Genomic DNA, 23146 nt, shown 5'->3' with positions numbered 1-23146 from the left:
CTCCAGTCCGGACACCTTCACCTCGGAGGAGGTGCGGAAGCTGGATAAGATGGCCGAGGATTCGGACCGGCGCCACACGGAGCTCATGAGCGTGGTGGGGTGCATGCCTGAGGCCATCAAGTCGCTGGCGACCAGTGTGCGCGAGTTCGGGGCAGCAACTGCCGCGAGTGGCGGCATGCTGACTGATGCCGTCAAGACCCTGGCGGATGTGATGCGGGCGCACACCAGGACAACAGGGGCACTCACTGCTGCCACACGCGCTGTCTCAGGCAGGCATCGCCAGGGCAGCCGCCGCGCTGGACCATCCCAGCAAGCCGCCCCTCGGCTGATTGTTGCGGATCCTGCAGTGCGGGCCCGGCCGAGTGCCACCGCGCCACAGCACCAGCCAGCGCATCCCAGACGCCAGCTGGCCCACATTGCGCCATCCGTCGCCGCCATTCCCCCACTGGGGCGTCAAGGGCAAGCGGCTGCAGCTGATGGTGGCCAGGCTCAGGTGCGCCACTCAGCAGACGGCCCCTCGAGGTCCAAACGCCGTGTAGGCCGCCCCCCAGCGGCATCTGGCGGAAGGGCATCTGAGCCTCAGGCGCCTTCCCCCAGCCTCGCCGCAGCCACTGGGCAGAGCTTGCGAAGGAGCAGCAGGCCGGGCAGGGGAGGCAAAAGGCTGGGCAAGGTCTCGCCCTCGCGGGCCACTCAGTAGAGGGTGTGGCCAGCTTTCCTTTTATATGGCGGTGGCCATCTTTATTTTGCCCATGGTTGTGTTGTTGGAGGGCTTATTTTTTGCGTTAGGCCGACGTTGAGGCCCAGTTTGAAGAAATGTGGAGTGACTCCTCCCCAGTTTGTGGGAGTGAGTCATTTGTTGGGCTTTTTGTGGGGCCCGTTTATTGTTTTTGGGGATTCATGTGGGAAGGGCTTTTCATTTTTGTGTAATAAATAATTATCTTTATTCATGCAGTCTCCATGGTTGTTCTTCTTAGTGTTTGTTGGCTTCGCCGGCTGAGGGCTTGCGGAGCGGCTGCATTCATCTTCCCTCATGGCCCCTGGCCATTCCCTGACAGGGGGCTTAGAAGTACCGTGTAATAAGGTGGCGTCGTGCGGCCCTTGGCCCTGGTCGCTCCCTCCTGGGAACGTACTCCTGCTCCTCCTCCTCCTCCTCCTCATGCTCCTCCTGCTCCTCCTCCTGAGGGGCTGGTCCAACGTCAGGTGGCAGTGCCTGAGTCCTGTGGATAGCCAGGTTGTGTAGCATGCAGCAAACCACCACAAATTGGGAGACCCGGTCCGGCGAATACTGGAGAGCTCCTCCGGAGCGATCAAGGCAGCGGAACCGCTGCTTGAGGACCCCAATAGTTTGCTCGATGATGTTGCTGGTGGTTTGATGGCTGTCGTTGTAGGCCTCTTCAGCAGCGGTCCTGGGCGCGCGGAGCGGGGTCATGAGCCAGGTGCACAAAGGATAGCCTTTGTCCCCGAGCAGCCATCCTCTTGAGGGAGGCTGTGCCTGGAACATGTCATGCACAGCACTCTGCCGCAGGATAAAGGCATCGTGGCTGCTGCCTGGGAAGCTGGCATTGACTGCCATGATGCGCTGCTTGTGGTCACACACCAGCTGCACATTCAGAGAATGGTAGCCCTTCCTGTTGCGATACTGCTCGCCATGCTCCAGAGGGGCCCGCAAAGCCACATGCGTACAGTCAATGGCGCCCTGCACCAAGGGGAATACCCCGAGTCTGGAAAGTCCCAATGCGCGCTGATGCTGGCTCTCCAGGGCCATGGGGAAGGAGATGAATTGGCTTCTCCTTCTGAACAGTGCTTCGGTCACCTGGCGGATGCAGCGATGCGCGCCGTACTGGGAGATGTTTGCTATGTCCCCAGCAGCGTATTGGAAGGAGCCGGTGGCATAGAAGTTCAATGCCACCGTCACCTTCACTTCCACCGACAGAGACGTCCTGCACCTGAGCTTTGGCCGCAGATCTCGGCGAAGCAGGTGGCAGATCTCTGCAATCACCTCCTTTCGGAATCGGAGCCTTTTAACACATCGCGCGGCACTCATGTTTAGGTAGGAGCGCTGCTGGCGGTATAGCCTGACTGGGTAAGGCCTACGTGGCCGACGCCTGTCGCCCCCTCTGCCTCTAGCCAGGGCTGCCCCTCTCACAATGTGTCTGCGAGCCCTACGGACATGGAGCTGCAGCTCCGCGTTGGCACCCCATGCAACCCCCATCAAATCCTGGCAAACACTCAAATTTCCAAAAGGCCACTTGCAGCGCTCTGGCCTGAGTCCAAAAATACCTGAGCTCTTGCTGCTTGAAACCAGTTAGCTATCCTCCTTGTTGTGTCTCCAGAAATGCGTTGCACAAGAGTGTTTTCTGAAAAAAGGCTGGCCTTTACACTGGAGAGCACGTCCCCTTTAATTTGCGCCCCCCGGAGCCCGCGCTGGTTGTGTTGCGTTCCTTTTTCCAAACGCTCCGGCCGCCAGCCGCACAATGGGGCGGTCCGACTGAAGTTTGGAATCGGGGCGGCCAAAGGGCGTTGCACGAGGATGTGACGTCATGTTCTGCGCGCGCATCCTGGTGGGCGCTAAACTTTGCGCCGGCGCTAACGGGCAACTTAATTTGGGGCGGGGCGCAAACTGCGCTGCGCATGGGCGCTACACGCATAGCGCCCGAAAATCACTTCTCTTAAGGCGCTAACTGCTGGCGCTAGCAACTGAAAATCTAGCCCAATGTTCTTAATCGCGGTGGATGCACACTCCAAGTGGCCGGAGGTAATAAAGATGTCCTCCACCACCATGGAAAAAACCATCACAGTATTAAGGACCATAATTGCCAGGAATGGGCTGCCTGAACAGATCTGTTCTGATAATGGACCGCAATTTGTATCCGAAGAATTCAGGAAGTTCTTAAAAAACAATGGGGTTAAGCACTACACATCCGCCCCATACCATCCCGCCACCAATGGATTGGCTGAAAGGTTTGTCCAGACCTTCAAGAAGGCCATAAAGGCCATGGGTAATGAAGACATAAATCTACAACGTAAGGTAGATAACTTCTTGTTTGCGTACAGGAATGCAACACATGTGGTTACAAACCAAACCCCCGCCATGATGTTTTTCAATAGAAGCCTAAGATGCCGGCTGGATTTGGTCAAGCCAAATGTCAGAAGGGACGTAGAGAACCGGCAATTTCAAAGCATGAATGAAAGGCCAACTAGAACCTTCCAGATAGGTCAACCAGTTTTGGCCCAGGACTACCGTACCGAGAAATGGCAGCCTGGAACTATTTGCACACGACTAGGACCGCTGATGTATACCATGGACATTGGAGAAAGCATAATAAGGCGCCATGCTGACCAGATCATAGAGTCATCCGAAAAAGGACAACCTACACCACAACTCTATACGCCTAGTGATGAAGCAGAGATACCCATAGTATCTACCTCCGATCCGGTGATACTGGAACCAGATGAACCCGACACTGGCATTGAAGCCGAATCGACCTTGCCAAAAGAACCTACTATACCACCGAGGCGTTATCCGGACCGAGTCAGGAAGCCTCCAGAGAGACTGAATTTGTAATTGATTAACTTCAGCAAATGTGTATATTATTGTTCTTGTAAAAATGTTATTTAATGATTACTTAAAATGTTATGTACTATTTATCTAAAAGGGGAGGAATTGTAGTGTATGTACCTTTAAGAGGAACTATGTTTTTGAAGCCCCTGTATACTGTAGTACCAGTAGTGACCACTCGGGTATATAAGCCTGTGTAGCGTCTTGTGTAGTTAGTTCACCTCCAGACTTTGTTCAGTAAACACTTGTTAAATCAACTCCTGCATTCCGTGTCTCCATTAACACACGGATCTAACAGTGTCAAAGTTCTCTTTCATAGTTATGAGATTTGCTGTGACTGATCTCTTGACTTCGACGTCATCTTCAGCAATCTGACTTGGCATATCTGGTCTTTCTGGCCATGATCTCTCTGTTTCCAGCAGATAACTTGGGCCTTGTATCCAAGTTTCGCTCCTCATGAAGTTTTCAGCCTTCAATCCCCGTGAGGCTTGATCTGCTGGGTTTAATGAGGTGTTTACATACCTCCACTGAGATGGTTGTGTAGCTTCTCTAATGGATGAGATTCTGTTTGCTACGAAGGTCTTGAAGCGTATCTTCTCATTCTCTATATACTTCAGCACCATCGTGCTATCCGTCCAGAAGACAGATTCTTCTAGTGGGAACTGTAACTCTTTCCGCATCACCTTGTCAACTTTAACTGCAACAACCGCTGCCGTCAACTCCAGTCTCGGGATGGTGACCTGCTTCAGCGCAGCCACCCTGGATTTCCCCATGAGGAAGGAACAATGTTTCTGGCCCTGTTGATTTGTCAGCAAGAGGTAAGTAGCCGTGCCATAGCCGTCCTCACTGGCATCTGAGAAATGATGTAGTTGAGCCGTCTTTGTAACTCCAAAACTCACAGGCTTGATGCATCTGCTGACGTTGAAGCTAGAAAGTTGTTGCAAATCTGTCAACCATCTGAGCCATCTCTGAGCTTGACCTTCTGGGATATCTTCATCCCAGTCTCTCTTGTCTCTACACAGCTCTCGTAGGATCAGCTTCACCGGCAGAATGAGTGGTGCCAGGAATCCAAGAGGGTCGTAGATGGAACTGACCACGGAGAGAATCCCTCGTCTTGTGGATGGTCTTTCGTTCACCATTATTCTGAAGTTGAACGTGTCTGACTCAATGCATCATTGTACACCAAGAGCTCTCTCGATAGGAAGGACATCGTGGCTCAGGTCAAGATCTTTGACTTCAGTGGCTCTTTCCTTTTCTGGGATAGAAGCTAGAACTGCTCTGCTGTTGCTTATCCACTTAGTCAGATGGAATCCTCCATTCGAACACAGAGTTCTAAGGTCTCTTGACAGTGCAATGGCATCGTCTTCTGTTGACACGGACTTCAGACAGTCATCGATGTAAAAGTTTCTGAAGATTGTCTCCACAGCCCCTGATGGTGCCTTGCCATTGCCATCTTCTGCAGTCTTTCTGAGAGCGTAGCTTGCACAGCTGGGAGATGATGTGGCTCTGAACAAGTGTACGGCCATTCTACATTCCAACGTAGCTTGACTAACATCGCCATCTGGCTACCAAAGGAAACGCAGAAGATCAGCATCTTTATAGTAATCTGGGATGTAATGTTTAAGTTATCCACCAGATGGAGCCAAATATTAAGGGTTCACATTCACCAGTATTTAAGGTAATGGGTCATGTATTCAATGTCCTGGTACACCAGTTTATACGGTAATGTGGCATTGCATTATGGGTATGACTCAGATGTCATTCCTCTATCTTGTCTCGTGCAATGAGAATTGTGTGCCTTGCCTCCAGCTTGTAAGAGATATGTTTCTCTGCTACACCGTGTAAATAAACAGTTGGGGTTGTTCCTAATATCTCGCTTCTCTCAGTTTCTGACCTTACCACTCGGATATCACATATTGGTGACGAGGATAAACAGATCACGATTTGATGAAGAAAAAAATAGAAAAGGAACACTGAATAACGGATCATGGCTGCTACGATAGGAAAGATCTCTGCTTTTGATGTTCAGACGCAGACCTGGGATGAATATTGTGAGGTGTTGATGCATTTCTTTGAAGCAAATGATATAATTGATGTCGGAAAAAGGAGAGCTATTTTGCTCACTTCTGTGGGAAGTCAGACGTATAGTTTAATGAGAAACTTATGCAGTCCTGCAAAGCCTGGAGACAGATAATTTGCTGACTTAGTGGACTTGCTAAAGGACCATTTCAATCCCAGACCGAGTGAGATTGTCCAGCGTTTCAAATTTAATTCACGGAACAGAAAACCGGGAGAGACTGTATTGGATTATGTAGCGGTGTTGCGGAAATTGGCACACGATTGCAATTACGGCAACAACCTGAAAGACATGCTGAGAGATAGGCTAGTTTGCGGGATAATGGATGATCGAATGCAGCGGAGATTATTGTCCGAGACTGGGCTTACGTATGAAACAGCGCTGGAACTTGCTCAAGCCATCGAGACAGCGAACCGAGATGTAAAAGAAATACAAGGTTCACACTGGGCTACTACAAAGCAAGTTACAGGTCAGGTTATTGTGCACAAGTTAAACATGCATCAGAAACCACAACGTGAGCATGTAAAGGCATGTTATAGATGCAATGGCGATCACCTGGCGAGGGAATGCAGGTTTCTGGAGGAAAAATGCCACAAGTGTGGGAAAAAAGGACACATAAAACGTGCATGCAGGGCAAAAGCAACCGTGGAGGAATATAAACCAAAAGGGGGAGGAAAGCAAAACCTAGGAAGAGAAGTGAAAAAACAGGGAGCACATCACACCAGCGGAGAAGCTGAGAAAGAAGACAACATGTTCATAATGCATAGTATGGTAGAGAACATTCCAAAAGTGGATCCTATCACTTTGCAACTGACAGTAAATGACTCTAAGGTCAACTTTGAAGTGGATACAGGATGTGGTGTAACCATAATGAACAGGGAGGAGTACTCAAAATTGTGGAACCGTGCAAAAGTTCCAGAGTTAAAGTCTTGCTCTATGCAGCTTAAAACATATACCGGTGAATGAGTGGCGACATTGGGTACAGCTACTGTAACTGTGCAACACAGGGACACCGTGGAACAGCTACTTGTAGTTGTAGTATCGGGTTCCGGACCAAACATGTTAGGTCGGGGCTGGATACAAGAACTTAAATTAGATTGGGGAGCAATTAATCAAATAGAGGGAGGCAAACAGTTGTCTTTGCAAGAAGTGTTGATTGAACATGAGAATGTGTTCAAGGAAGAACTTGGCACATTTAATGGCCCCCCAGCTAAGATCTATGTAGACAAGGAGGCACTGCTAAGGCTTTTTAAACAACGACCTGTGCCGTATGCCATGAAACCGAAGGTAGAGGTTGAGCTTGAGCATCTTTTGAGAGAGAACATACTGGAACCCGTGAAATGTTCAGAATGGGCAGCTCCCATTGTACCTGTTTTAAAACCGGACAATTCTGTAAGACTCTGTGGAGATTATAAATTGACAGTAAATAGGGTGTCTAAACTAGAACAGTATCCTATTCCCAAAACAGAGGATCTCTTTGCAAACCTGGCTGGAGGGAAGAAATTCACGAAGCTGGATATGAGTCATGCATACTTGCAGATTACACTAGATGAGGAATCCAAGAAGTATGTAACCATAAATACACACAAGGGTTTGTTTACCTATAACCGCTTACCATTCAGTGTCTCATCTAGTCCAGCTATTTTCCAGAGGACTATCGAGGGTGTACTGCAAGGGATCCCACATGTTTCAATCTATCTGGATGACATTCTGGTGACGGGAAGAACCGACCAGGAGCATCTGAGCACTCTGAGAGAGGTACTACAGAGATTGGATAAGGCTGGGTTACGGCTCAAGAGGAGTAAGTGCACTTTCCTGGGGAATGAGGCCGTGTTCCTGGGACACAGAGTGGATGCCACTGGGCTCCATCCAATCAAGGAGAAGGTACAAGCACCGCAGGAGGCCCCAGCTCCTACCAATGTGACTGAGTTAAAAGCTTACCTGGGACTGCTAAACTATTATAACAGATTTTTACCAAACTTGGCAACAGTGTTAGCACTTCTTCACAAACTTCTGTGTAAGGAGACACAGTGGCAGTGGGAAGAGGAACAGAGGGTTTCATTTGAACAGTCCAAGAAACTGATGCTGTCCTCGGATGTGCTGGTTCACTACAATGCAGAGAAAGACATCATTCTCTCTTGTGATGCTTCACCTTAAGGGGTGGGGGCAGTTCTTTCACACAGCTTGGAAGATGGAACAGAAAGACCAATAGGGTTTATGTCTCGAACTCTGACACCGGCAGAAAAAAACTATTCCCAGTTAGATAAAGAGGGGTTAGCAGTAATGTTTGGGTTACAGAGGTTTCACAAGTACATATATGGCAGGAAATTCACCATATACACCGATCATAAACCTCTTCTATCTCTTTTTAATGAAATGAAAGCAGTACCACAGATGGTGTCACCCCGGATTCAGAGGTGGGCAGTGACGTTGAGGGCATATGAGTATGTCATCGTTTACAAGGCTGGCAAGTACCATGAGAAACAATGGCATAGTGCACGTGACCTCAGCTCCATATCATCCATCTTCAAATGGACTTGCGGAGAGAGCCGTACAAACATTTAACGAGATGATGAAAAAAAGTGCGGATGGGAGTTTGGCAGCCACGGTGTCACGAGTTCTGTTCAGCTACAGAATAACACCTCAATCTACCACAGGACTCTCTCCTGCTGAGCTGTTGTTAGGCCATTCTACATTCCAACGTAGCTTGACTAACATCGCCATCTGGCTACCAAAGGAAACGCAGAAGATCAGCATCTTTATAGTAATCTGGGATGTAATGTTTAAGTTATCCACCAGATGGAGCCAAATATTAAGGGTTCACATTCACCAGTATTTAAGGTAATGGGTCATGTATTCAATGTCCTGGTACACCAGTTTATACGGTAATGTGGCATTGCATTATGGGTATGACTCAGAGGTCGTTCCTCCATCTTGTCTCATGCATTGAGAATTGTGTGCCTTGCCTCCAGCTTGTAAGAGATATGTTTCTCTGCTACACCGTGTAAATAAACAGTTGGGGTTGTTCCTAATATCTCGCTTCTCTCAGTTTCTGACCTTACCACTCGGATATCACAATCTTCATCAGGGACTCTGACTTGGTAGAACATTGATTCTATATCTGACATCATGGCAACGAGCTCTTGTCTAAACCTCGTCAAGACGCCAATGAGGGTGTTGGTAAGATCAGGACCTTGAAGCAGCTGGTCATTCAGTGAAGTTCCTCTGAATGAAGCGGTGCAGTCAAACACTACACGGATCTTTTTCTTCTTTGGGTGATACACACCGTGATGAGGAATGTACCAGACCCTTCCATCTTCTCTGTTCAACTGTTCCTCGGGCACTTTTACAGCATAGCCTTTCGCTATGATGTTTCTCATGAAGCCTTTGTAGTCCTCGTGAAAGTCGGGGTTCTTGTTCAGCTTTCTCTTTAGACTGATGGCACGCTGCTCTGCTATGCAGCGATTGTTTGGCATCTTCGCGGTCTGTCTTCTCAGCGGCAAACCAATGTGATAGTGGCCATCAATGAACTGTGTAGACCTTGTCATCAAATCCATGAACTGATTGTCTTCTTGTGACATCTCTGGCTTTTCCTCACAGCTGCGTTCTGAGAAGTCTGCGTTGAACTGCTGTATCAACAGCTCTTCAATGCTTGCGATAGAGATGCGATTAACTGTGACATTTTGTCGTTCCTCCTTGTTCGACTTGTTGCCATCATCTCTCCTTACCGGTCCATTGACTACCCATCCAAGGGCTGTCCTGACGGCGTAGGGTCCGTCATCCTTGCTGTTTATCACCTGCCATGGCTCCATAGTTTTGTAGGCATTGGTTCCAATTAATAGGCCAATTTCTGCTTCAATGTATGGGAGACGCACCTTTCCCAGGTAAGGCCATCTCTCCACATCCTTCTGCAGGACTAAGTTCCCTATTTTAACAGGAATCTCCCTCTGTGTGAAAACATTAGGCAGGTCTATGAAGTCCTTCTCTTCAAGTCCACACACTTCTAAGTCTGACAGGATGTAACTTTGCACTGACTTCTCATGACCCATGGTGCGTAATAGGATTTCTGTTCTTCTGCCTCTAACGTTCAGCTGTCGCATGAGTGTTTCTGTGCAGAACGTTGCTGAACTACCTGGATCCATGAAGGCGTAAGTCTCCACAAACTTCTCACTCCTCTTAGACTTGATCTTTACAGGTACGATGGCAAGAATACAATCACTGTCACCGGCCCCAGTGAATCCACAAGTCTCTTGTTCTAGCGACACCAGAGCACTTGAAACAACCTTCTCGTCTTTGTTGTTTTCTTCACTCTTCTTAGAGACTTGTTCTTCTTTATGGATATGCAGCAGACTGGGATGTTTCCGAGTGCACTCTCTGCATGTTGATCTTTGCTTATAGTTTCTACTCAGGTGCCCCTGAGAAAGACATCCAAAACATAGGCCATTGTACTTCAGAAATTCAATTCTGTCTTTATGTGGCTGTGCTTTGATGTCACTGCAGAAATCCAATGTGTGATTCTTCTGGCAGAATAAACATGGCTTCTGAAAGGCATTAGCAGGCGTCACTGTGCTGCTCTTTTTGGGAGATGAGTTCTGAGACTTTTCTTCTCCAGCTTGAGTGACGATAGTTGCAAAGCTGCTTCCCTTGGAACCACCTTTCCTGAGAGTCTTTGATTCAGCAGGCTTGGCTTTCACTCTTCCATCAGTAGTTGGGCTGACATCCTGGATGTTTCCGAACAATGGGTCCATAGCAACTTTAGCCTGTTTGTCTATGAAATTCACTAAGTCTGCAAACCTGGCTCTACCTTTCCGTCTCTCCATTATCTCAAAGGCTGTTCCTCTCCATTGTTCTCTCATCCTGTAAGGAAGCTTAGAGATGATGATTCTCATAGTCATAGGATTGTCCATCTCTTCCATGAATTCAACATCCTCCATGGTGTTGTGACATCCTATGAGAAAAAGAACATATGTGTTCAATGCCTCCCCATCCTCCGATCTGATCTGTGGCCACTTAATAGCCTTTTCAATATATGCAGTGGCTATCTTCAGCTCGTTACCATAGTGCTCCTGAAGCAACTTCCTGGCTTCTATTTATCCCCGGTCCGGTCTCATGTGTTCACAGCTTCTGACCAGGTCTTGTGGTTTACCACTGGTGTACTGTTCCAGGTAGTACAACTTATCACTGCTGCTCTCTGTTTTGGAGTCAATGGCTTGTTCGAAGGATCTGATGAAGGGCTTATACTTGAGTGGGTCGCCTTGGAACACTGGTATGTCTCTTTGAGGGAGTCGAAACAGATTCTGTTGTTTTACAAGCATCTCTGTAATTTCGTTCTGACGCTGCATCACTCGGTATAGGCTTCTCTCTGTGTCTTCAGGCCTCTGGTGGTCATCAGCAGGGTCTAGTCTAGACCGTCTGACGTCTGGGGCAGCAGCACGTGCTCCTGTTAGTGGAGAGGCCTCTCTTTCATGCTATAATGCCAGGAGATGGTCTTCAGACTCTCTTTTAACTCTTGAACGTGCCCTGGATCCAACTCTGTGTGACACCATTGACTGGCAGTAGTCGTTCATGCCATCCTGTGAGCCTTCATAATCTTCAAACACTCTCAACTTGGCATTTGAGACCGCAATAGCTGTTTTTAGCTCCAGCTGTTCTTTCTTAGCCTTCAGTTGGGCCTGTTGGGCATGTTGTTGGGCCTCTTCCCGTTCAAGAGCTTGCTTTTCCACTAAAGATGCTGCGCACGCCATCAACGCTGCCCGTTCAACCTCTTCTCTCATGTGCGGCGACGAGCATGTGGTAGAAGCGACTGACCTGTGTCCAGTAACAGCTACCTTCTTTTCGATTTTTGCTCAGTCTGGCTGAAATCTCTGAAATGCTATCATCTGGTCTGACTTCATCGTCATCTTTATCTTTCTCTGCTGTATCAGCATCTTGATGAATCTTCAACATCCACTGTTCTATGGCCTTCACATAGTCCTTAATGTTAGATGATTTAAGATCAAACCAGTTGTGCTGATCAGCGTTTCCCTCATCTTCAGACAAAAGTGCTAATACATCTTCATTGAGTACAGTAAATTCTTCATACAACTTGGAGAAATTATAATGCATTATGTCTTCAACTTTCTCAATATTAGCATTATCTTCCATGAGACAATCAATTACCTTCATTTTTCCAGTTATCTGAGCTAATTTAGCCCTCCTTGCACCTATGCTTCTATGTAACTTCTCTTCCATTGCCTTTGGGGTGAGCTTTACTTCCCTCTTTTGGCCAACAATCCTTGAGGTGGCGGCCATTTTACCCTAAGCTCTTATCTAGCTTCTGAATAGAATGAACAAGGCAAGTAACAGTCACTGTACCTTTGCTTTCTTATATTGCCGTCTGGCTCCGTGACCATTCCTGTATATACGTTCGCCGACAATTCCGTCCTTTCCTTCATAGGGAGCGAGTTTTTGACTAATGTAGTGGCGCTCCGTAGTTTTCATTATGCACCCACTGAGCTTTAGCTTTGAGGCTTTTAGCAACGAGTAGACGCGTGTCAAAATAAAACGTTCCAAAATGTAACTTTGTCTTTTAACTGTTTACTGTAATACATTTCAAACAGGATTTCAAAGTAAAACACGTTTAAACACGGTCAAAAACTGTATTGCTCCACAGCCATCAAAGCTTCTACCTTTCCTAGCCTCGTGGTGCTTGAACTGTAAAAATGGCTGGATATATCATGTGACCAGCTTAAGGACTATACCATTGGAGCAAGAATAAAGGGGGTCTCTCAGACTGTACTATTGGAACAAGAAAAGAGGGGGGTTCTCAATACAATAAGTCAGTCAGGTAAATTAACTATATTACATGTGGCGGTACCACTGGTTGTACCTTACATAAAGACACTACTGTATGTTTAACTTACTTTTTGGGGCCGTTGCCCTTTTAACTTACCTGTTGGGGCCATTGCCCCTTTAAGACACGCCCTGGCGCGCTGATGTCACGTCACGTACGACGTGACGTGCGTGCGGCGGCTGCCGGCCCGACTCGGCCTTCCAGGACGGCCGCCGGCACAGCCCGGCCTAGTGTCTTCGACCGCAACGGCCAGACCGGGTTAGCGCGCCGACGCCGCGACGAGAGTCATATGACCGCCCCAAGCGCAGGCAAACATGACGACGCGCATCACGTGATGCCCTAAGCGCAGGAAACGCAAACAACATGATGACTTCACAACACAAACGCGATGACGTCATCACGCTCTCCACAGGACTGCGAACTCAGTCCTCGTGGAGTCCCCGCTGGGACAAGACCTACACCATGGTGCTCCTACAGTCAGCCATCTTACCTGCTACCTTACCTGTTGCATTTAGCCTGTTCCTGTAAATAAACAACTTATTTATAGTTCGTCGAAGTCAAACTCGATTATTTAGTGGCGATGTACACGAACCGCTTGTGATGAAATATGCCATTCATCAGGCACTGTACTGAAAAGGTGCCTGGGGTTATTTTCTTATTATGCCCAATGGGTCCCCAACTACTCCGACAAAGCCCGCCCCCTCTTGAAAGCATCCTCTTTTCCGCTCTCTGCTGAGGCCCACGCCACCTTCAAAAGCATTAAGCGGGATATTGAGCGGGCCACGCTACAGGCAGTGGACGAGAACACTCCCTTTCAAGTGGAAAGTGATGCGTCTGACTTTGCCTTGGCGGCCACCCTCAACCAGGCGGGGCGGCCCGTAGCTTTCTTCTCGAGGACCCTCCAAGGGCCCGAGATCAGACACTCCTCCGTGGAAAAGGAGGCCCAAGCCATCGTGGAGGCAGTGCGCCACTGGCGGCACTACCTAGCCGGCAAACGCTTCACCCTACTTACCGACCAGTGGTCGGTAGCGTTTATGTTCAATAATAAACAGAGGGGGAAGATTAAAAATGATAAGATTCTTAGGTGGCGGATCGAGCTCTCCACCTTCGAGTATGACATCATTTACCGGCCAGGGGCCCTTAACAAATCCCCCGATGCCCTCTCACGAGGGATGTGTGCCAGCGCCACCGGGGATCGGCTACAGACCCTCCACAACGACCTCTGCCACCCAGGGGTCACATGGCTGTTCCACTTCATAAAGTCCCGCAACTTACCCTACTCGATTGAGGAAGTTCGGTCTCTGACCAGGAACTGCCGCACTTGCGCTGAGTGCAAGCCTCGGTTCTACCGCCCAGATAGAGCCCACTTAATCAAAGCTACACGGCCCTTTGAGCGGCTCAGCTTAGATTTCAAGGGCCCCCTCCCGTCAGTCGACCGCAATGTTTACTTCCTGAACATTGTGGACGAATACTCCCGTTTCCCATTCGCCTTCCCCTGCCCAGACATGACCAGCGCCACGGTCATTAAATGCCTCAACAGCCTGTTCTGCCTGTTCAGTATGCCGAGCTACATCCATACGGATAGGGGGGCGTCCTTCATGAGTGAAGAGCTACGCCAGTACATGCTGTCCAGGGCGATCGCCATGAGCCGTACCACCAGCTACAACCCCCAGGGTAACGGCCAGGTGGAGCGAGAGAACGGGACAGTATGGAAAGCAGTCACTCTAGCTCTAAGGACCAAGGGCCTCCCTATCTCCCGCTGGCAGGAAGTCCTCCCAGATGTGCTCCATTCGATACGGTCGCTATTGTGTACTGCCACTAATACCACGCCTCATGAACGAATGTTTGTCTTTCCCCGGAAATCCACCTCAGGCATATCCATGCCGTCATGGCTCTCCACCCCAGGTCCGGTATTTGTACGAAGGCATGTGAGGGGCCACAAGACGGACCCCCTCGTGGAGTCAGTGCACCTACTCCATGCCAACCCCCAATACGCGTATGTCCGGCACGCCGACGGAAGGGAGGACACCGTGTCCATAAAAGACGTCACCCCAGCCGTAACGACAACAACCACGACAACAACAGCAACAACAATCACAGCAATTCTTACCCACCCACTATCCTTTCACCACCCCCGGAAGAACATCGACCAACGGTGCCCCCACCAACTACCCCTTCAACAACCCTGGCGGCGCCCCCGGCAGAGACCCAGGAGGCCACCGGGGACACCCAGCCGACACCCGTGGCACCACAACAGCTACGTCGGTCACAGAGGACTATCAAACCCCCGAACAGACTAAATCTGTAGAAGGGGTGAATGTGATGAAATATGCTATTCATCAGGCACTGTATTCCCTGTGTTTAATTTAGTTTCAGTTTCATTTCCTTACCTGTATTGTATTGAGTGTAGGGCTCTGCCCATACCTGGCCCCTACTTAAGCAAGCCCCAGCGTGTCTCACAGCAGTACAGCAGATCTCTGGATGAGAGACACTTCTCCAATGTGTATTACTTTCTGAGTTAATAAAAGCCTTGCTTTGCTCCGTTAACGTCGAGCCTCGGATTCATTGAGGCACATCACCACTACATTGGTGACCCAACGACGTGAGTACGAGAGCTCATCAATTCCAACACTACAATTGGTGAACCCGTATCCGTGAACGATTTTCACGGTAGCAATGCGCGCCTGAACCTCGTCTTTCCACAAGACGACCGACGCACAACCGACGAACAACCACGGAACAGCAACCGCCTAACACCGATTCCTCCAATGGCGACCCTGTCTTTGTGAACGTATTCGCAAAGGAAGCACAGCTTGGAGGTGAGCCCGTTTTTCACGAATGATTTCACAGAGGTAGAGCACGACCAACAGCAACTGTTGACCACCAACGCTACAATAGGTGGGTTTTGTGAACGTCTTTCACAAACGAAGCACGCTATGGAAGCATCAGCCATTTCGCTGTCGCTACCGCCATTCAGGGAGCTGCAATCACCCTCGTGCTTTCTAAAGGTAGAAGCCCTGTTCGCCGAGAACATCGATGCGGCACAGACCACGCATGTGCTCACGGTCTCCGTATTCGACTATTCTACCGCCTCACGGATCATCCGCCTCTACATCCAACGCAACAGCAAGTATAAATCTCTCCAAGCGCGGGGTACAGCATGTTCGGGCCCACAAGATCGGAGCGCGCCCTGCGGGGATACCACGAGGACTCACCCCCGCGAAACATGAGGACGCACTCCTCGCGTACGAGGACCCATCCCTCGCGAACCACGAGGACCCATCCCTCGTGAAAAATGACGACTCCTTCTCCGCCGACGACGCACCAGCCCTTCAGCCTGCTGGTTGTTACCTACTACACGATTTGGCGTGAACAAAAAGCATGCCACCCTCCCGGCTGTGTTCTCCTAAATCTACAACTGTTACAAGTGTTGCCGCCCTCCAGGCAGAGTTAACCCCTCCTGCAAGCAACAACAACCTGGACCGTTGCCGCCCTTTCTCCAGTTTTCCCTTTAACAAACGCAAACGTCTACTGAAGCTGCACACATCGAGGACGGGTCCAACGGGCATCCTGCGGCTGTGATCAGCCACGTGAAAGTTGCTAGCCTCACCGATCACTGGTTAATGCAGTAACTCTTCACCCTCTGTTGTGTTAACATCGTAGCACTATGGCACGCACCGTTCCGCGTGTTCCAGCCTCCTGAAGGTTTCGCTCACCTGTCGGCGAGTTCACTCACCTCGCCTGTCAAGTCCTTCTGGAACGTTCGTTTAGCGTTCCTGCAGAGTTCGTTATAACAAGGACTTGTTCCAACATCAACAGAGTCATCGCCCGTGTCCGCCCAACCTGCCCGTCACTCTGACAAGGCCTGCTGTTTCGCATGTCTCCACGGTCCTTCGCCTGACGGATACACTTTATTCGCCACGACGCGCGTACGGATCCCCTCACGAGCAGCATCTTCGGAACTCGCTCGCCAAGCCGAGACAGCACGACCGCCGAGACCACCAGCGTCAGACCATCTCATCCTTGGACTTTCGTTAAAGCGAATTCTGGGGGGGCCCATGTGGCGGTACCACCGGTTGTACCTTACATAAAGACACATAATTCCCTTTAACTTACCTTACTGTATGTTTAACTTACGTTTTGGGGCCGTTGCCCTTTTAACTTACCTGTTGGGGCCATTGCCCCTTTAAGACACGCCCTAGCGCGCTGATGTCACGTCATGTACGACGTGACGTGTGTGCGGTGGCTGCCGGCCCGACTCGGCCTTCCACGACGGCCGCCGGCACAGCCCGGCCTAGCGTCTTCGACCGTAACGGCCAGACCGGTTAAGTGCGCCGACGCTGCGACGAGAGTCACGTGACCGCCCCAAGCGCGGGCAAATGTGATGATGCGCATCACGTGACGCCCTAAGCGCGGGAAACGCGAACAACGTAATGACGTCACAACACAAATGCGATGACGTCATCACGCTCTCCACAGGACTGCGAACTCAGTCCTCGTGGAGTCCCCGCTGAGACAAGACCTACACCACGGTGCTCCTACAGTCAGCCATCTTACCTGCTACCTTACCTGTTGTATTTAGCCTGTTCCTGTAAATAAACAACTTATTTATAGTTCGTCGAAGTCAAACTCGATTATTTAGTGGCAATGTACACGAACCGCTACAATATTATACTAGAATATGCATCAATAATAAACAAATGTACATACATACTGTACCATAATATTTAACCAATATTTTAAGGTATTTTCTTTCTTCTTTACACTTTCTTAAACTTTTATGACTCTTACACTTGCCTTTCTCTATTCTTTAGTGCTAATATTGCAATTGCTCCTCTGAACATTCCGCTCTAGTTCCTTTTTTGGCTCCACCAAGTCCACACTCCACAATGTTCTCATTCTTTCTGCAACCCTTATTCTGATAGCAGTTTATTCTACAACCCTCTGAGAACTCTGTGTTCCTCCAATTCTGGCCTCTTGTGCATCCCTGATTTCCTTCACCCCACCATTGGCAGCCGTGCCTTCAGCTGTCTAGGCCCTAAGGTCTGGAATTCCTCTCCGCCTCTCCCCACTCGCCTCTTCTGAGATGCTCCTTAAAATCTATCTCTTTGACAAAACCTGTCCTAATATCTCTTTAATAACAACTGAAAATGCTGGAAAAACTCAGCAGGCCAGGCAACATCCGTGAAGAGAAATTAGAGTCGATGTTTTAGGTGAACCCTTTTTCAAAACTGGAAAGGAAATGAAATAGATCGAAGGCAGGGATTATCTCTTACTATAAATCATTATTTTCCTAGGATTTCAGAATTCAGGATTTCTTTGCCTCCCTCAGTCTCCTCGCCCTACGTTCATTAAAAGTATGGGTTGGTGTCACCTATTCACGACTTCCTAATTTAACTTTTCTTCTCTTTTCAATCTTGATGGTGCCCTGCACTATAGGCCTCAGCTCTTCACCTAGGTTCACCAATAAGTATAACGTTTCAGGGAAGTTGAGACCACTCCACTCATGCACAAACACAGTCCTCAAGATAGCCAAGCTATTAACCCCACGAAGCAACCACAATTGTCAGGGACTGACTTGTTGCATGTTTGTACAAGAACTTAGTTAAAAGCTGTATTTTTTTAGCACCATTTGTCAGTTCTCCAAATGGATAAAAATAGGTAACTTCTTATAAATTATTGGATAGAGTTTGCTTAAAGTTCTTTTAAATAATTCAATTTAACCTAGTTGTAAATATTAGCAAATATGTAGAAAATGCATCAGCAGGATGGTTTAATAATCTAGAACCTTTTTTAAGGGAAGAGTATCAAATTACTTAAAGCAGCAATGCAAAGGCAATTGATTAGCAATGTCTGTAACACCAGGAATTACACCGCAAGGAACCTTTTTTTAAATTAAAACATATTTGTAAATAAAATTGCTTGAAATCAAACTGTTGTAGTACAGTATTTAAAAAAATGTTCTTTCTTCTCAAACGGTGAATAGGATAAGGAATCCACTGGAACAACATGTAGACTTTGACATAATAAAACTCACTACGCACTTGGTTTGAGTATAAAGCAAGGCTTTAATCAACTTGTTTCAGAACATGGAGGTCTAGTTGTACTTCACTAGTTCCTGTCTTACAAAATGTCCCTGGGCAAGCTGGGCCCACGCCCGAGTATTTATACTCCTTGGACGGTGCCACCAGCTGGCTGTCCAGCGTTATTTCATGAGTAGTTTCTTTATGATGATGAGGTTTATAACAGTCTTATTAATATCCATTGGTAATGAATGTAAAGAGCAGAATTTTCATTCATATCATAATTTAAAACTCACCCCAAATACAAAGCAGAAAGGAATAATACCCCAATATGATTCTGCGGATAAGTTTACTTTGATTTTTTTCCATCTCAACAGATGTTTGGCTCTGAGAATTTGAGAAGATAATTATTCAGTCATGAATTGAATTTAGGTTTGCTTGGATCGTAGAATATATCCCAAGTAGAAATTATATTTTATCACTCAATCTGTATGCGTGTTTTCAACTCCCAATCTGAAGAAAAATAATATTTGGTGACAGAATGTTCATTAGATGATGGAAAGTGCAGAATTGGTAAATCTCTATTATCCAGCAGAGTTGTTTCTGTAAACATAGAAACATAGAAGATAGGAGCAGGAGTAGGCCATTCGGCCCCTCGAGCCTGCTCCGCCATTCAATGCGATCATGGCTGATCATCCAAATTCAGTACCCAGTCCCTGCTTTCTCCCCATACCCCTTGATCCCTTTAGCCTTAAGAAATATATCCAACTCCTTCTTGAATATATTTAATGTATTGGCCTCTACTGCCTTCTGTGGTAGAGAATTCCACAGGCTCACCACTCTCTGGGTGAAGAATTTCCTCCTAATTTCTGTCCTAAATGACCTACCCCTTATCCTTAGACTGTGACCCCTGGTTCTGGACTCTCTGACCTCGGGAACATCCTTCCAGCTTCTAGTCTGTCCAGTCCTGTCAGAATTTTATAAGTTTCAATGAGATCCCCTCTCATTCTTCTAAACTCAAGCCCAATCGACCCAATCTCTCCTCATACGTCATTCCTGCCATCCCAGGTATCAGCCTGGTGAATCTTCGCTGAACTCCTTCCATGACAAGAACATCCTTCCTCAGATAAGGTGACCAAAACTGCACACAATACTCAAGATGTGGTCTCACCAAGGCCCTGTACAACTGCAGCAAGACATCCTTGTTCCTGTACTCGAACCCTCTCGCTACGAAGGCCAACATGCCATTTGCCTTCTTAACCGCCTGCTGCACCTGCATGCTTACCTTCAGCGACTGGTGCACAAGGACACCCAGGTCTCGTTGCACTTCCCCTTCTCCCAATCTATTGCCATTCAGATAATAATCTGCCTTCCTGTTTTTGCCACCAAAGTGGATAACCTCGCAATTATCCACGTTATATTGCATCTGCCATGTATTTTGAAATATGTAAATATTTATGTAATTTAAGAGTCAACGTCAGTGGAATGTTTCCCTATCTATGTTATCAGGGATTACATAACCAAATTTGCTTATGCAAACACCCAGTTTTCTCTGCATCATTGAGTTTGTGGAATTTGATTTTGTCTGTTTTGCAAATCAAAAGTCACCAGTCATCACTGAAATGACATATTGCTTCCCTTTTTTATGTGCTCCAGCTTTTACAGCGGCAGCCCTTTAACTCCTCCAGGACTTATTTTCTATCTGAAAACAGATCTGAAGCTTTTTTTTCCTGGAGCTATATTCTTTTTACAAACAAATATTTTAATAAGTCAAAATTAAAGAGAATAGTTAGGACAAAGGAAGAACTCAGTTATAGAAAAAGCTGGGGGAGCCCGGCTTTGCCAGGGCTGTTTTGGGCCGGGCGGTTTAAATAGAGTCCCAGGCTTTGGGGCCTGTCTGTCTGTCCCTGTGTGAATCTGCTGCCGGGCAACATTTCTACCTTTTAATAGCTTCAAAGATGAAAGTGAAAGTACTTATAAAACGTTTTTGGTAAATGTTATGTAATTTTTAAAAGAGATACTAACTTTTTCGAAGCTGGATTAGCAGAGTTTGAGCTGGAAGTAGTGAAGCAATGGCTGCCCGATGCCTGAGTTGAAAAGCATTAGTCCCGCCAACAGACGCAGCGATTGGCCAACCATCAGGCGACTGAACTGTAGGATTGGTCAATCGTGCCGGCACAGGATTGGTCGACCTTGACGTCAGTCAATCAATGCTACTTAGCAGATAATGAGTTTAATTTTGAAGGTTTTTTGCATAACGCGCGAACAATTTTTGTCCAGCCGAAACGTAAATACACTTAGGATGGTTCTGGAATCATCAGCTTTCTTTCAACGTAACGCACGTGTAGGTACGCTCTATAACTTTCGAGTTAATTCAAGACAGACAGACAGACAGACGGAATGACAGACAGAAGTATCCTTTTATTTATATATATATAAGATGTGCAATTTTTTACCTGTTTACATAGAAAAAGAAAGACTTGCATTTATATAGCACCTTTCACAACCTTAGGACACCCCAAAGTGCTTTACAGCCAATGAAGTACTTTTGAAGTGTAGTCACTGTTGTATATAGGAAACGCAGCAGCCAATTTGCGCACAGCAAGGTCCCACAAATAGCAGGGTGACAATGACCAAATACTCTGTTTTTGTGATGTTGATTGAGGAATAAATATTGGCCAGGACACCAGGGATAACAGCCTGCTCTTCTTCCAAATAGTGCCATGGGATCTTTTACGTCCACCTGAGAGAACAGACGGAGCCTCGGCTTAATGTCTCATCCGAAAGATGGCACCTCCGACAGTGCAGCACTCCCTCAGCACTGCACTGGAGTGTCAGCCTAGATTTTTGTGCTCAAGTCTCTGGAGTGGAATTGGAACCCACAGCTTTCTGGCTCAGAGGCAGGAGTGCTGCCAACTGAGCCACAGTTGAGAGATGAAGCTGTCAATCTTCAAAACTTTTCTTGTGCACTTTACTTTCCTAAACAAACTGCCTTTACTCTTTGATATGCACTTTCAAAACCTATGCTCCTTGCATTGGCTTCAAACAAGCAGGTGAACCAGCATAAGAGGAGCTTGTTTTCAAATGCAAACTGGTGTGAACCCACATCTGTCTGTCCCCACTATTTTTCTTACTGCAGTTTCAGCTGTATAGAACAAAGGACAAGTCATTAAAAAAACATTTTACTGATCATCCCTCTGGTAGTCCAGGTCATAAATAATGGCCCAGAATTTGCAGTCCTGATGATGACGAACTAGCAGCTTTGCCGTCATTTCGCCTTTGAAACTGACGGCAACTTCAGGATTTAGCGCATGCTCAGCACTATGAGGATATCCTGAAGTTGCCGTCTGTCATTCCCTGCTTCGCCACAGGCAGAGCCGGCAATCAGTGAAATCTCTCAAATCAGGGAAACTGACAAAAACTTTGGCTCTTCCACAGTAATTACGCTGCTACCTAACTAAAAGTTGGACCCAAAGGGATTAGGTGTAACTGGGGTTTTAACAGCTTCTTGACTGCTAAACAAAGGTTATGGCCCTGAAAAACTCATTTTAATTTTGTGCAGTGTCAAATTTAGTCATTTTAATAAAAATTTAAATTTGCAAGAAACTTAAAAAAAAATGTTAATCTTAAAAAAATGTTTGTTCATCTTTATTTCAGGTTTGTCTTTTTCCCATGTGAGAGCCCCAATCTTTGTTTTTCTCTCTCTCTAACATTTAAAAAAAGTTAGGGAACAAAATTTCCCCATTTGCGCCTCCGATGGGAGGCGCTAACGGGGCGCGAATGGCTTTGCGCCCCCCCCCCGAGGTGATAACTGCACCTCCTGCGAAATTCGGTGGGAGGTTAGTGGCGGCGATACTGGCTTTCACCCCGATCTTCTGCGCCCGGAGATCATGACATCATCTTGGCGCATTGCCCCATTAGCGCTACCGATGGAAAATTCCTCTTTTTTGCCTGCCTGTGCGCCTCTGTTTTTTACCGACAGGTTCAGCAGGCGTTTTCCAGTCGGGAGGCCTGTGGAGGAGCACTATTTAAAGGCGTCCACTTCCAGTTGTTGTTTGTGTCGGCCAGGACACTGAACTTTTTGTTGCTCAAAAGCAAAGAGCCCTTTTAATTATTGGAAGCGTTTTTGAAATTTCAGAGGTTGCTGCTGAATAAGGAATCTTCATTTGCATTAGGGTGTGATTTGAGATTTATATATTTCAATCGTTTGATGGTGGCTGTACTGGCTCTGGACCTCGCCCTCCGGCGTCACCATAGGAGGCATCTGAGGCACAGAGAGTACAAAATGTGGCCAAAGGTAGGAGGACCAACAGGGCTGTCATCAGGAGGCCTTACCCACCCAGAGTGTACCGGCAGCAGTTCTCATACTTGAACTTCAGTGAGGAACAGTGTCTTAGAAGGTTGTGCTTCAGTAAGGACGTGGTCACAGAGATCTGCAACCTCCTGCAGCCAGACCTCCAGCCTCACAGCAGTGTCAGCACAGCTATCAGTGACAGTCAAGGTTACCATCGCGCTAAACTTCTACGCCAGCGGATCATTCCGGTCTTCCACAGGCGACATCTTCAACATCTCACAGTTTACCATCCATTGCTCCTTCCGCCAGGTAACAGATGCCTTGTACAGAAGGAGAAGGGAGTACATATCGTTCCCCATGA

This window comes from Somniosus microcephalus, chromosome 6 (assembly GCF_052327205.1).
Source record: "Somniosus microcephalus isolate GS21.2 chromosome 6, FLI_Smic_1.0, whole genome shotgun sequence".
Taxonomy (NCBI): Eukaryota; Metazoa; Chordata; class Chondrichthyes; order Squaliformes; family Somniosidae; genus Somniosus; species Somniosus microcephalus.
Note: the sequence above shows the minus strand (reverse complement) of the source record.